A 13,951-nucleotide genomic window follows, 5' to 3' on the forward strand; every position below is an offset into this window, starting at 1 on the left:
GAAAGAAACAAAGAATGAAGGAAAGAAAGAAAGAAAAAGGAAAGGAAAGGAAGAAATAAAACAAAACTCTCGTAACAAGCATGCTTAATCAAACAAAACAAATTCCAGCATCAAAGATGTCCAAAAAATGTATATGTCTCAGTCTCCACCCTGAATCCATCACCTCTCTTTCAGGAGATGGGTAGCATGCTTCATTATTTGTCCTTTGTAATTGTGGTTGGTCACTGCATTGATCAAAAACTGTTAGTATTTATGACATTGTTATTTAAATTGTTCACTTGGTTTTGCTCACTTTATTCTGCATCAGTTCAGGCAATTCTTCCCAGGTTTCTCAGAAGACTTCCTCTGGGAAGTCTATAGAAATACAGGGAGAATGCTATTATTTTACATTCATTATTCATAAACTTGCCTGTCCTAAAGGATATGTAAGCGCTTGGCACAGAGCTCTAAGCAAAGCTGAACGGGACCCCTTTTCTCAATACTCAAATGACTTCACCTCAGAACAAAACCTGAAAGCTAATTCATCCAACTAAAAGTGTATAATAGTTCCAGGAAGCTGAATAGAATTACTCCACGGTCTGGGCCAGGGCTACTAGAGTCACAACTGGCTTTAATTGCAAAATCACACTTCTTGTTACTGGGTAGGTTCTTTTTCTTTTTTAGAATAATTATAACACTTTTTAAAGTACTCTTACAAGATTCATGTATTGTATCAAATACCAGGTCTTTTCAGAGTTGAGCCACAGTTTTCCTGGAAGTAATGAGTGTAGGTAGAACAATCTATGAGTTGTCCTGTTGCTAGAACAGACAAAGAGGGCCCACTGTTTATTCAACATTACAACTGAATGAGAGAATTTTAGAAATGGAAAGGACCTCAGAGTGGATCTAGGTCAACCCCCTGCTCATGATCATGATTTTGTAGATAAAGCATTGGAGTCAGAAACACCTAGATCTAAATTGTGTCTCTGATGCTCTCTTTTCAGTCATCATAGGCAGATCACTTTAAATTGCTAAACTCTGTAGCATAGAGATAACATTACCCTTAGCGCTTATGTCGCAGGGAAGTTTGGAGGAACAAGAGAGAGAATCTGAGGAAAATGTATATATGTTCTAGCTATATCTGTGAAGTAAAGATGCCTTTGTGAACACTACTTGATATTAAGAAGTTTTCTCTCTATATACATACATACATGAGGTTCAAGATTGCATACATGTGTATATGTATATTTATATATATTCATATATATGTATATATATACACATAAATATAAAAATCTCCCAGGTTCAGCTTCAAGGTACTTTGCAGTACTCTATACACACAAACACTCACTCACTCACTCACTCACTCACTCACTCACTTATTCAATATATCTATACATGCATGTGTGTAACTCCCAGGTTTAAGGTACTCTGTGAGTACTACACACACACACAGAGGTTCTCTTTCTATGCGTGTGTATACACAAATATAAATATAAAATTTCCCAGGTTCAAAGTACTTTTCAAGTACTTAACACAATACACACAAGGTTATATGTATGCATGTGTGTATGTATATGTGTATGTGTATATTATCTCCCAGGTTCAAGATACTCTGCACGATATACACACCTACAGACACAGACATATACATGTGTGTATGTATATAGATATATACATGGGGGTGGTTAGGTGGTACAGTGGATAGAGCAGTGGCCCTGAAGTCAGGAGGACCTGAGTTCAAATTCGGCCTCAGACACTTAACATTTACTAGCTGTGTGACCCTAGGCAAGTCACTTAACCCCAATTGCCTCACAAAAAAGATGTATATACAGTACATATGCATACATATATAATTATAATATATATAAATGGAGATAGAGATTGATTAGAGATAGCATTCAATACCAATATTATATTTATAATAAGGTGTATGATATTTTAGTTAATAAAGGTATGAAAGACAGCACGATAGAGTGGCTAGGGGACATGAATGTGTGTTGACTAGACAAGCTCTGTGTCTGACAGATACTGATTTTATGACCTTGAGCAGGTTACTTAATTTCAGCTCCCTTGGCAGCTTTCTAAGACTATACATTGCAGAGCAGGTGCTGATATGCATTGGTAGGATGAGTTTTCTCACTCAGGAGTTCCTAATAGCAACAAAATCAAAGGTGGGCTGTCCAAAAACCAATAGTGTAATTGTGAAATGTTCTAGATTAGTATTGAGCTTGCCATCTTTCTGTGCTTGAATGCCTTTTTTTTTTTAGTGAGGCAATTGGGGTTAAGTGACTTGCCCAGGGTCACACAGCTAGTTAAGTGTTAAATGTCTGAGGCCGGATTTGAACTCAGGTACTCCTGACTCCAGGGCTGGTGCTCTATCCACTGTGCCATCTAACTGCCCCGAATGCCTTCATTTTTAATAATAATCTTGTATATCTTTGTCATGCTTTGATACTTTCAAAGCACATTCACATATATTATTTTTGTTTCTCATAACAACCACGTAAGTAGAAAGGGAATGTATTGTTACCTCCATTTTACAGATAGTAAACTGAGGCTAAGAGATATGAAATGGCTTACTCAATGTCACATAGTAGAATTGCAGCCAGGAGTCAGGTTTTGTGACTGCTAATCTTGAGAGTCTCCTGCATTATGATATATCTCTTTAAAAGAGAAGATGCTGGTTTCCTTCTCAGAACCAGTAAGTAAAATCTGCCCTGGGGAGATAAAAATGAAGTTCTCAGAGTGCCTGACAATAATATTGATAATGATTATTTGAGATGTACCATGTATCTCTCAACTCTACATGTCTCCCATACCTGGAATGCTTTCCCACCTCATCTCCACCCCCGACTTCCCCTGGTTTCTTTCAAGTCTCAGCTAAAATCTCAACTACGACAAGAGGCCTTTCTTGATACTCCTTAATGCTAGTCTTTACCCTCTATTGATTATCTTGAATTTATCCTGTATATATCCTGTTTGTACATAATTGTTTGCATGTTGTTTTCTACATTAGACTGTGAACTCCTGGAGATCAGGAACTACCTTTTGCCTTTCTTTATATCCTTGATATTTAACACAATGCCTGGGACATGGTAGGTACTTAATAAATGCTTGCTGCTTTTACTGTGGGGTAACTGGCATCACTTGTGAATAGAATTGTTTACCACAGTTTGGTTTCCTTTTAAATTTGCCTTCTTGGACAATCTCCCCAAACCCTACTTCAAGGTTGTATTATGTAGTAGAAAACTTTCCCAGGTTCAAGGTACTCTGTGTCTTCTAAAAGGTCAAATGAATAAAAGGTACATCCACAAGCCCTCACTGTTATCCTAGCATTACCTTCAGTATTCAACCAGTTGGCATAATGAGCCCAAAGCAAAGGTATTTACTACAATGACATAGAAATCAAAGTAGCTACAAAGCATCTCCTCCATAAACCTTGGTGGTGCTTTCCCGGGAATTCATATATATTGCATTAGCTGAGAGGTAGAAAAAAGATATGAAGATAGTAAGAAAGTCAAAATGGAACCCCCATCAATTTTCATTGGCCCTTGGTAGCAGTTATGATAGTATTGACTACAGATATCTTCCTATTCCAGGAGTATGATGTGGTTTTGGTAGTGATAGATAACTTACCCAAGATGCTTCACTTCCTTCCTTGTGCTGACTTTCCCATTGCTGCTGAGACCATATTCCTGTTTGTGAAAGATATCTTCAGCTTCCACTGTATTCTTACATAATAGACATCTCCTATTGTCATCTTAAGTCTCTCTCTTGCTCTAGGACTGCATTATTTACAGCTAATGGGCAAAGAGAAGTCATAAATTAGACCTCGTACAGTAGTATCTTAGGTGCTACAACTTTTACCATTAAGCCTATTAATTTGTCCTAGAGTCTACCACAGACATTTTTCTCTTAACTATAGAGCACCTTTTCTTCATGAAATAATGGTTTCTATTCCAGGTTTTTCTTTGTACTCACCCCATAGTAGAAGACTACCAGGGCAAATTAGAGTTTACCCAGACTGACTTAGAACAGATACCATGAGCAGTCAAACAATATATAAATTAGAGGTCATTGACCATTGTACCCCTGGGGGCCCTCAAGCATAGGAGCTATAGACTATCCTTGATAGATAATTGTGCTCTATTACCCTTCCCCACCACCACTCCTACTTTCTTTCCAAAACAACCTCATGAGTTTAGAAAATGTCCAATTCATATATGTTGTAAAAGAGTAATGAATTCTCATTGCTGATCTTCTACGTTGGTATAAACTCTTTTTTGTTTTGTTTTGTTTTGGTTTTGGTTTTTGCAGGGCAATGAGGGTTAAGCAACTTGCCCAAGGTCACACAGCTAGTAAGTGTCAAGTGTCTGAGGTCAGATTTGAACTCAGGTCCTCCTGAATCCAGGGCGGGTGCTTTATCCACTGTGCCACCTAGCTGCCCCTGGTATAAATTCTTGATAAGGGTCCAGGACCCAGGACCTCATGAGTGTCTCTTGAATAATTAGGGCTCAATTACATAATTTGAGTGTACCAGCTTTGCACTTGTCCTGGCACTCATGACATACTTACTTAGTCATTCTTCTCCTTTATATACTCATTGATTCAAACACTTTCTCTCTCTTCACATTTCCTCAATCACCATGTCCTCACACTACTTATGTGTGTACTCTGTCAAATACTCCAAGGACTTAATATCCTATCTTTTTTTTAATCTCCCCCAAACAAACGAAGTGTTCTCAGTCCAAACACTCCATTCTCTGTCCAAAATCCTTTCTCCCCCACACCCAGGCCAGTTGCCAACCTTCAAAGCAGCTAAGGCCATCCTGCACGCTACTTCCTTATGCCGCAAAATAGGCTCTGACAAGAATTGGCAGGTGTGACAGCTATGTGGCATATGTGGTTAGAGTGGTAGGTGGAGTCAGAAAGGATTCAGACATGCCAGATGTGTGATCTTAGACAAGTTACTTAAATGCTTTAAGCCCCCATCTCATTGCTAAAATGGGGATAATAATAGCGCTTACCTCACAGGGATGTGAGGATCAAATAAAGATATATGTATCAAGTATGTCTGAGCTCACTCTCTCAGAGTCAGGCTGTCCACAGCTCCCTCTGAGGGGTCTACCGGTTTCTCTGAGGGGTTGAGATATCTATTCACTAATGCTATTGGCTTTAGACCAATTCCATGTACTTCCAGTGAGTGGTGCTCAATTCTATTTAACCAGTTAACTCTTATTATTGTTATTTTTGGGGGGTGGGGCAATGGGGGTTAAGTGACTTGCCCAGGGTCACACAGCTAGCAAGTGTCAAGTGTCTGAGGTCAAATTTGAACTCAGGTCCCCCTGAATCCAGGGCCGCTGCTTTATCCACTGCGCCACTTAGCTGTCCCAACACTGATTGGTTTTAACAAAGAGATGTTTACTTCAAAGATATAGAAAGAGTAAACATACAAAAATATTCTATCAAAACCTTGGGGGCACACTCTTCCCCTGTACCATCATGGTTTCTTGGTTCAGACTTGAATGCAGTTTCTTCTTAGTACTCATTACACTAGGTTCACAATCAAATGCAGCATTGATGCCTGACCAATTCTTGTGTCATCTACTGCTAGACTGGATCCCAAAAGTTGCTCTTTACTGCAAAACCCAGCATGGACTAAATCCCAAACTTTCTAGACATCTATTTGGTTGCCATTTGACCTTTCAAAACTTTCAAGGTCACAGTCTCTAATCCTTTCACCAGACTAAAAGGACAAACTCCAAGATAGGTAGAGAATGAGTCTATATTTACAGGGCCACATGTTGGCTTTGGAGGTAGAGAACCCAAGGCCTCTCCCCTTAAAAAGCAGAACCAGCTGCTGCCCTTGGAGTTGTAAGGGGCTAAAATTCTAGCTATACTATTTAAAATCTAATGAGTGGTTGCCAATAAATTATAAACTTTAGCAAGAGTATTTAAGTGTTTAAGTATTTATTAAAGAGCATTATGATCAGAGAGAAAGGTAAAATCTAACTATTTCTAAGAGGCCCCATCATCTGACACACCACGGCAAGGTCAGGAACAAAAAGGCCCCAATGTCTCCTGTGAAACTGGGCACATCCCCTCTACACATGCGCACACACAGCTCCAAGCTAATTGGCTGGTAGTTTTGATAGACAGTACCCATGAGCAAATGTCACTTCCTGATGCCAAGGACCTGACTGCATGGCTTGCCCTCAGATGCCTTCTCCTCATGGTGGAGCTTTCCTATGGTAAATCTCCAGCAGGAGGTGTCATTCCAATCGTTACAGTGTCAAACTAAGAACAGAGATCTAACAGAGAGAAAAATCTGAGGAGCTTCTTTATATTTAGTTTACCACCTATTTAACACTTTGTAGTTTCATTCTAGTGATAATTAGGTGGTGCAGTGGGTAAAATGCCAGGCCTGGAGTTGGGGAGACTCATCTTTCTGAATTTAAATATGACCTCAGACACTAACTAGCTGTCTGGGCAAGTCACCTAACCCTGTTTGCCTCAGTTCCTCATCTGTAAAATGAGCTAACCATTCCAGTATTTTTGCGAAGAAAACCTCAAATCAGGTTATAAAGAGTCAGACATGACTGAAACAATCGAACAACAGCAACTACATGCTAGGCCTTCTAGATTGAAGGCTGAAGAAAGCTCAACTCCCCTATACTAGCACACCTTATTTCCTCCCTACATAGAACAAATCCTCTTGTAATCAAACATTCCCAAACTGACTTATTCTATGGTTAATAGAAATTCTATAAAATTCCAAAGTTCTCAAGAATCATAGATTTTTCATCAGGGAATTTAGAGAACATCAAATCCAACCTGCTGGTCCATTTTTCTTCCCATGCCTATTCCCAACACCCTAATTCATGGCCTCATTACTTCTTCTTCTTCTTCTTCTTTTTTAGGCAATGGGGGTTAAGTGACTTGCCCAGGGTTACACAGCTAGTAAGTGTCAAGTGTCTGAGGCCGGATTTGAACTCAGGTACTTCTGAATCCAGGGCCGGTGCTTTAACCACTGCGCCATCTAGCTGCCCACACCTCATTACTTCTTAACTTGACTATTATAATAATATCCTAGCCAGTCTTTCCACATCCAGTATAATCTGTCCTTCAACAAATGAATCTTTTGCCGGATTAAGCTTCCAAATGCACAAATTTTATAATTATTTCAAAAACAAAAACAAAACACAAACTATCTATGGTTCACCATTGCCTACCAAATAAAGCCCAGACTTTCAAAGCACTGCCCATTCTGGTTACAATCTACTTATGAAACCACGACTCACATTATTCCTTTTCATATGCTCTATATTTCACTCATGGACTCTATACATTTGCCTAAACATGTCTTAGTCTATCCTGCTTTGTCCCAGGCTATTCATTATGGCCAGTATGCCTTCCTCTCTGTTGTTGCCTGTTGTAATCCTACCCAATTCTCCATTTCCTTCTGTGAAGCCTTTCCTACCTCCACAATTTGAGAATAACTACTTCCTCAAATTTTTCATGGCTTTGTGTACCTTTCTTGTGTGCTTACTGTATTCTTTTCTATATAATAGTTATTTGCCTATGTCTAATCTCCACTATTAGATTATAAATTATTTGAGGTCAGAAGCTTTTTCTTAGTCATCTTTGTATTCCCCTCAGCAGAGGGAACTGAACATAAAAGATGCTAAATAAATGTTTGCGGAACAAAGGAATGGTGGGTATTATATCTCTAGTTTTCCCTAGTAATCCCTTGGCAACCACAACAAGTCCTTAAATTCTCAAGTAGAACATTGTTTCTGTAACGTAGTTCAGATGTGTTACCCATCTTTCTTTTTTCCTTATTGATAATCCAGAGAACCAACTTGCTGAATCTGTCCCTCTCTTTTTGACAATCATACAGATTAGAAGGATGGAATAAAGTCAGGTTTCAAAATAATAATCTAGTGAAACAGACTCCAATGTGTTGATCCTTGCAACATTTAACCCACAGGGGAAGATTGCAACAATGTGACAATGAATACTCCCTCTCCATTAGTACAATATTAGGGTTTGCATAACTATGTTACTTTAAACATAAAGTTGTACAACAAGATATTTAATTCTGGGAATCTGGGAGGGAGGGAAATAATAATTGGAAAAGGAAGAATAAGAGGAAGAATAATACATTAATGTTGGTGAACCAATGTAATAGGGCTAGGGAAATGTTTCTTCTACATTCTTTACTTCATTCTGATAGTGATGGGACAAATCCCCCTCTACCTCCCTTCTTCATAATATAAGTGTCAAAGGAAGGACATTACATAAAGATTCTAAATGTGACTGGTTTAGAGATATTATTGAAATTATGATAACTAAGTATGAAGTAAGCAGTACTTTTATATTTTCATTAGAAACATCTATTATATGTTATAGGGCAGCTAGGTGTCACAGTAGATAGAATGCTGGGTGTGGAGTCAGAAAGACTGGAGTTCAAATATGACCTCAGACATTTACTAGCTGTGTGACCCTGGACAAGTCACTTAACCTCTGTTTCAGTTTCCTCATCTTTAAAATGAAGGTAATAATAGCACCTACCTCCCAGGGTTGTTGTGAAGATCGATTAAATTCAATGAATATTTGTGAAGTGCTTACTACATACTAGGCACTGTGCTAAGTGCTGGGGGTAAAACATGAGGCAAAAACCCAGTCTCTGCCCTCAAGGAACTTACAATCTAATGATCAAATGAGATAATAATATAAATAAAACACCTAGCAAAGTGTCTAGAATATAGTAAGAGATTATATTAGCTAGAAATGATATATTATATTAGCTTTAAGTTGTATAATATTGACACAACCTCAATCAGTTTCACATTTGTCTCATAATTCTTGTCATGATTTCTAAGTTTTATATGGAGGTATATGTAAAATTAATATATAGTAAATATAAGTTTAATGTATAGGAATATGTATATATAGGTGTGTGTATAGATGTATACATATACCTATATACATATTACTTTGGTAAAGTTTCTTGATATGAAAAATATAATTTGAGTTACCTTCAAAATTTTGTAACTTTGAAACAAATACCTAATTTGATTTTATTATGGAGTTAACACCACAGCAATTCCCCAAAGGTGGAGTTCAAATAGTATCTAATGGGCCTCCTGAAGAGGTAAGTGGACTTGGAATGCGAAAGGCTGGAATTCAGCTTTCTCTTCAGATAATCACTATTTGGATGATGCACAGAAGGTCATGAAATCTCTCTTAGCTTCAGGTTCCACATCAGCAAAATCAGGATAATAATAGCACTAATGCTAAATGTTTATACATTGATGTCCACAGTTCAGACACATGTAAGAAGAATCAGGGATCCTAAGGCAAGGAGGCAAATTTGACCTCATAGGGTTCACTGAAATTCACGTCCAGAATATGGCTCTAGATGGATATACTTTTTTTTCAAAACAAATAGGCCAGGTAAAAAGAATTTGGGAGCATTATATATTAAGGAGTTATACTACAGGGAGAAAATACATGAACTGGTTAGGGGTGGAAGAAGCGTGGTGAAGAGCATTTGAGTGAAGGTCAACAGAGGAAGAAACGGAAATGATTTTGTCAACAGAGTATGTGTGTATGTCTTTACAGACAGACAGACACACACCCTGTGTATACACACACACATACACACATACATATGTAGTTGAATGTGTATATATAATGGAGTGTGTATATGTACACACACTCTGTATACACACATATATACACATATACATATACATATATATGTGAATACATATAATGGAGTGTGTGTACACTCTCTCTCTCTCTCTCTCTCGGGAACCTAGGCAGAAACAGAAAATAGGCAAAGAGCTTGGGAAACATCATAAATAAGACATAGATGTATGGAAAAGTAGTTATTGTAAACTTGAATTATACAGATATCCATTGGTGATCTGTCTATGCCATAAGCCAAACAGCTAGTAATTTTATCTATCTATCTATCTATCTAAAATTTAAATATATGTATTTTTATAAAATTTAAATATATGTACATATAATTTAAATATATGTTTGTATATAATTTTATCCTTCAAAAGGTGGAGAAATCAACAGGGGAAATTCTAGTCCTGATTGGATTCTCCCAAACAGAGAAAATAGTTCTGGGCTAGAAAGGCCCAGTGGTCCCTAGGGTGGAACAGTAGGGTAGAAGGCCATGCCCTGAGGTCTGGAGGGAGGAAGGAGAGCTAGAGATCTAATTTAAGAAGAACAATTTCAATAAGGATAGTAATAATAATATTACCTAACAGTTATATCACCCTTACTATATATATGCCAGGCATTGTGCTAAGTACTTTACAAATATTATCTTATTTGAGCCTCACAACAACACTGGGAGGTAGGTGCCATTATTACCCCTATTTTACAATTGATAAAACTGAGACAAACAAGGGTTAATGACTTGCCCAGGTCACACAGCTAGTAAGTATCAGAGGTTGAATTCTAAGGTGTTGCAGTGGATAGAATGCTGGCCCTGGAGTCAAGAAGACTCATCTTTCTGATTTCAAATCTGGACTCAGACACTTACTAGCTATGTGACCCTGGGTAAGTCACTTAATCCTGTTTACCTCAATTTCGTCCTCTGTCAAATAAACTGGAGAAGGAAATGGAAAACTACTCCAGTATCTTTCCCAAGACAACCCCAAATGGGGTCAAAAAGAGTCAGACATGACTGAAAAACAACTAACAACTACGTGATTCCAGGCCTGAGCTCTATCCACTGTGCCAACTAGCTGGATAAATGTAAAATCTTACATCTAGGTCCAAGAAAATAAATTTCACAAATATGGGATGGGAGATGGGTGCATGCATAGTAAAATGTGTGTTTGGGGAAAAGATCTGGGATTTTAATGGACCAGAAATTCAATATGAGTTAACAAGATGATGTGTCAGCTCAAAAAGTTAATTCCAATGAAAAGAGGATATAACTTAGAGGAGTAAAGGAGTGGTAGTCTACTATAACCTACTCTAGTCAGACCACATCTAGAGTGTTATGTTTGGGTCTAAATGCCACAGTCCAAGAACATTGATTAGCCAGAGATCTATCAGAGTAGGGTAACCAGAATGATGAAAGGCCTTCACTTCATTTCTGATGATGATCACTTGAAGAAACTGGGCAAGTTTAGTTTGGAGAAGAGAAGCTTGGAGAAGGTGAGGGTGAGGCAGAGAGGTGGATAATATCTATCTTCAAGTGTCGGAGGGTCTGACATTTGAAAGCAGAATTCAGTTCATACTCTGGTCCCAGAGGGAAGAACCAGAGGTGATGGGTTTCCTTCTAACTGGAAGGAAGGAAATTTTGGCTTGGTGTTGGGAAAAAACTTACCCACAGAATAGTCAAAAAATAGTATGAGCTTCCTGGAAAGGTTGTTGGTTCCTGTTTATTGGAGAAGATTTACAGGAAGGTGCTAGATGGTCAATTGCCAGGTGGCTTTCAATTCTCCTCTTCACCTCTTTTCTCCTCCTTTTCTTTTAAGTATTTCTCTTAAATGTGCATTTACATCGTGGGCATGGATTGGACTAGATAAGTGGTTTCTAACATTTTTTGTTCCCTGATTACCTTTCAACAACAGTAAAAATGTGTTGTGAACTCCCAAAGCAATTTAATAATGGTGATTATAGTGATGGTGATGGTGATAATAGCTAGCTTTTATGTAGTGCTTTTAGATTTGCAAAAGGCTTTACAAATATTAGGTCATTTTATTCTCACAACAATCCTGTGAGATAGGTGCTATTCTAATCTACTTTTTACAGATGAGAAAACCCAGGCAGAGGTTAAGAGGACCAGAGCTGCACAGATAATATCTCCAGTTGGAATTGAACTCAACTCTTTCTGACTTCAAATCCATCATTTTATCCATTATGCCACCTATTTTCCTAATACACTACTCATAATTTTAAAAAAACTTTATTCATTAAGTACTTATAATAGTTACACTGATACCTTTTGTCCCCCAAAGCTTTACATTAAAATTTATGATTATAAAATATAATTATATCATAAAATTTAGAAGTACAATTACAAAATAGAAATGTTTATTTTACTAATAATCATAAAATACAAATGTGAAGTATAAAATTTATTATAAAATACTTATTGATATTTTATGTGGGACATTTTGCAAGAACTAAAAGAAGTCATCCAGGAAGTTCCCATATGCTTACTATTATCTGCAAGACTCCATATGAAATTCCTTTATTGTAAAAAATCTTGTAGAGTATGAACAATATTTTAATGAAATAAGGTACAACTTGAAGATATTTAACATAATGTAATAATCACATATAAACTTAATGTCAACATTTGACATTTTATTTTAATAAAGGTTTGCAATATTTGATTCAACACTAGGCAAATACAATCTTAAATCTGACTCTACATTAAGTTTATTTCTGCATTTTGAGTTAAAATAAGAATAAAGTGAAAATGCTTGCTAACACAAATATATGGTAGAAAATGGTGAGATGATTCTGTAAGCTCTCTTGTTGAAAGATGGAAATTTCATTAAAATTTTTTAGCCAGTTAATGAAAATGAATAGCAACTTACAATATAAAATATTTATTTTTTTCTGCTAGTTAATGATGATCACTATATGCAGTAATAAATATCCTTATTATATTTCCTTGGTTTTAAAAAACAATGTTTTTATATAAATTAACCTTTTTGGAGAAAGAATCACTTTAGATGTGACTATCTTCTCTTCTACCACTGGCTCACCAATACTCTCTCACAGAATAATAAAATAATAATAGCTAACATTTCTATAGCACTTGCTATGTGTCAGACTGTACTGAGTACTTTATAAATGTTATCTCATTTGATCCTCACAATAAGCCTGTAAGGTAGGTGCTATTATTACCCTCATTTCACCAATGAGGAAACTGAGGCAAATTTAAAAAGTCTACTGGATGACTGACAAGTGTTACCAACAAGTTAATTTGAAGATTCTCAGAATAGAGGAATGGTAATACAAACTGAGGACAGGTTTACACTGAAAAATAGCCTTAATACTGCAATGAGACATAATATAAAGTTTATTGCTTACAGATATCTGTGATGGGCAGTGATGGTTTTCAGATAACTTGTAATGTTTATAGTGGCTATTGTGGTTTTCATACAGCCTAACATTTGTGCTATAAGAAGGCAAACATTCATAACATCTTAATCACATGGTTACACAGCCAAGGAGCTATAATTACAGGGTAACAGAGGAGCAAGGAAGCTACTGCAGTGTACAGAACTCAAGTGAGGGTATGTGCGTCTTATCTGACCATTCACTGGGAGTTGGTTTGCCCTCGAATGTCAAACCCGTGCAGCAGTTTGGAAAAAAAAAATTATGATAGGTTGAGAAACTACAAGAACATGTTGTACTTAGAGGTCAGAGTTTAATGTAATTGCTGCAAGGATGACAAAATCATTGTGTCCATAGTCATGTTTTCAAATCATTACAGAAACAAACCTTTAATAATGCTTCAAAAATGCATGTGCACAAATAAAAAAAGAAAGAAAGAAAATGCATGTGCACTATCTATAGTCAAGAGAAAAATGCTCTAAATCACTATTGATTAGAGAAATGCAAATTAAAACAGCTCTGAGGTACCTCCTCACAGCCATCACATTGGCTAATATGACAGAAAAGGAAAATTATAAATGTTGGAGGGAATGTGGGAAAACCGGGACACTAATGTACTGTTAGTAGAGTTGTGAACTGAAAAACATTCTGGAGATCCTTCTTTCCTTCCTCCCTTCTTTCCTTCCTTCCTTCCTTTCTGTTTCAATTTTCTTGACTAATATGCAAATGTTTTATATGATTATATATGTATAACCTATATCATATTGCTTACTGTCTCAGGGAGAGGGGGGAGGAGAGAGAGGTAGGGAAATAATTTGGAACTCAAAACTTGAAAAAAAACCAACAAATGTTAAAAATG

Source organism: Dromiciops gliroides, chromosome 1 (genome assembly GCF_019393635.1).
Source record: "Dromiciops gliroides isolate mDroGli1 chromosome 1, mDroGli1.pri, whole genome shotgun sequence".
NCBI lineage: Eukaryota > Metazoa > Chordata > Mammalia > Microbiotheria > Microbiotheriidae > Dromiciops > Dromiciops gliroides.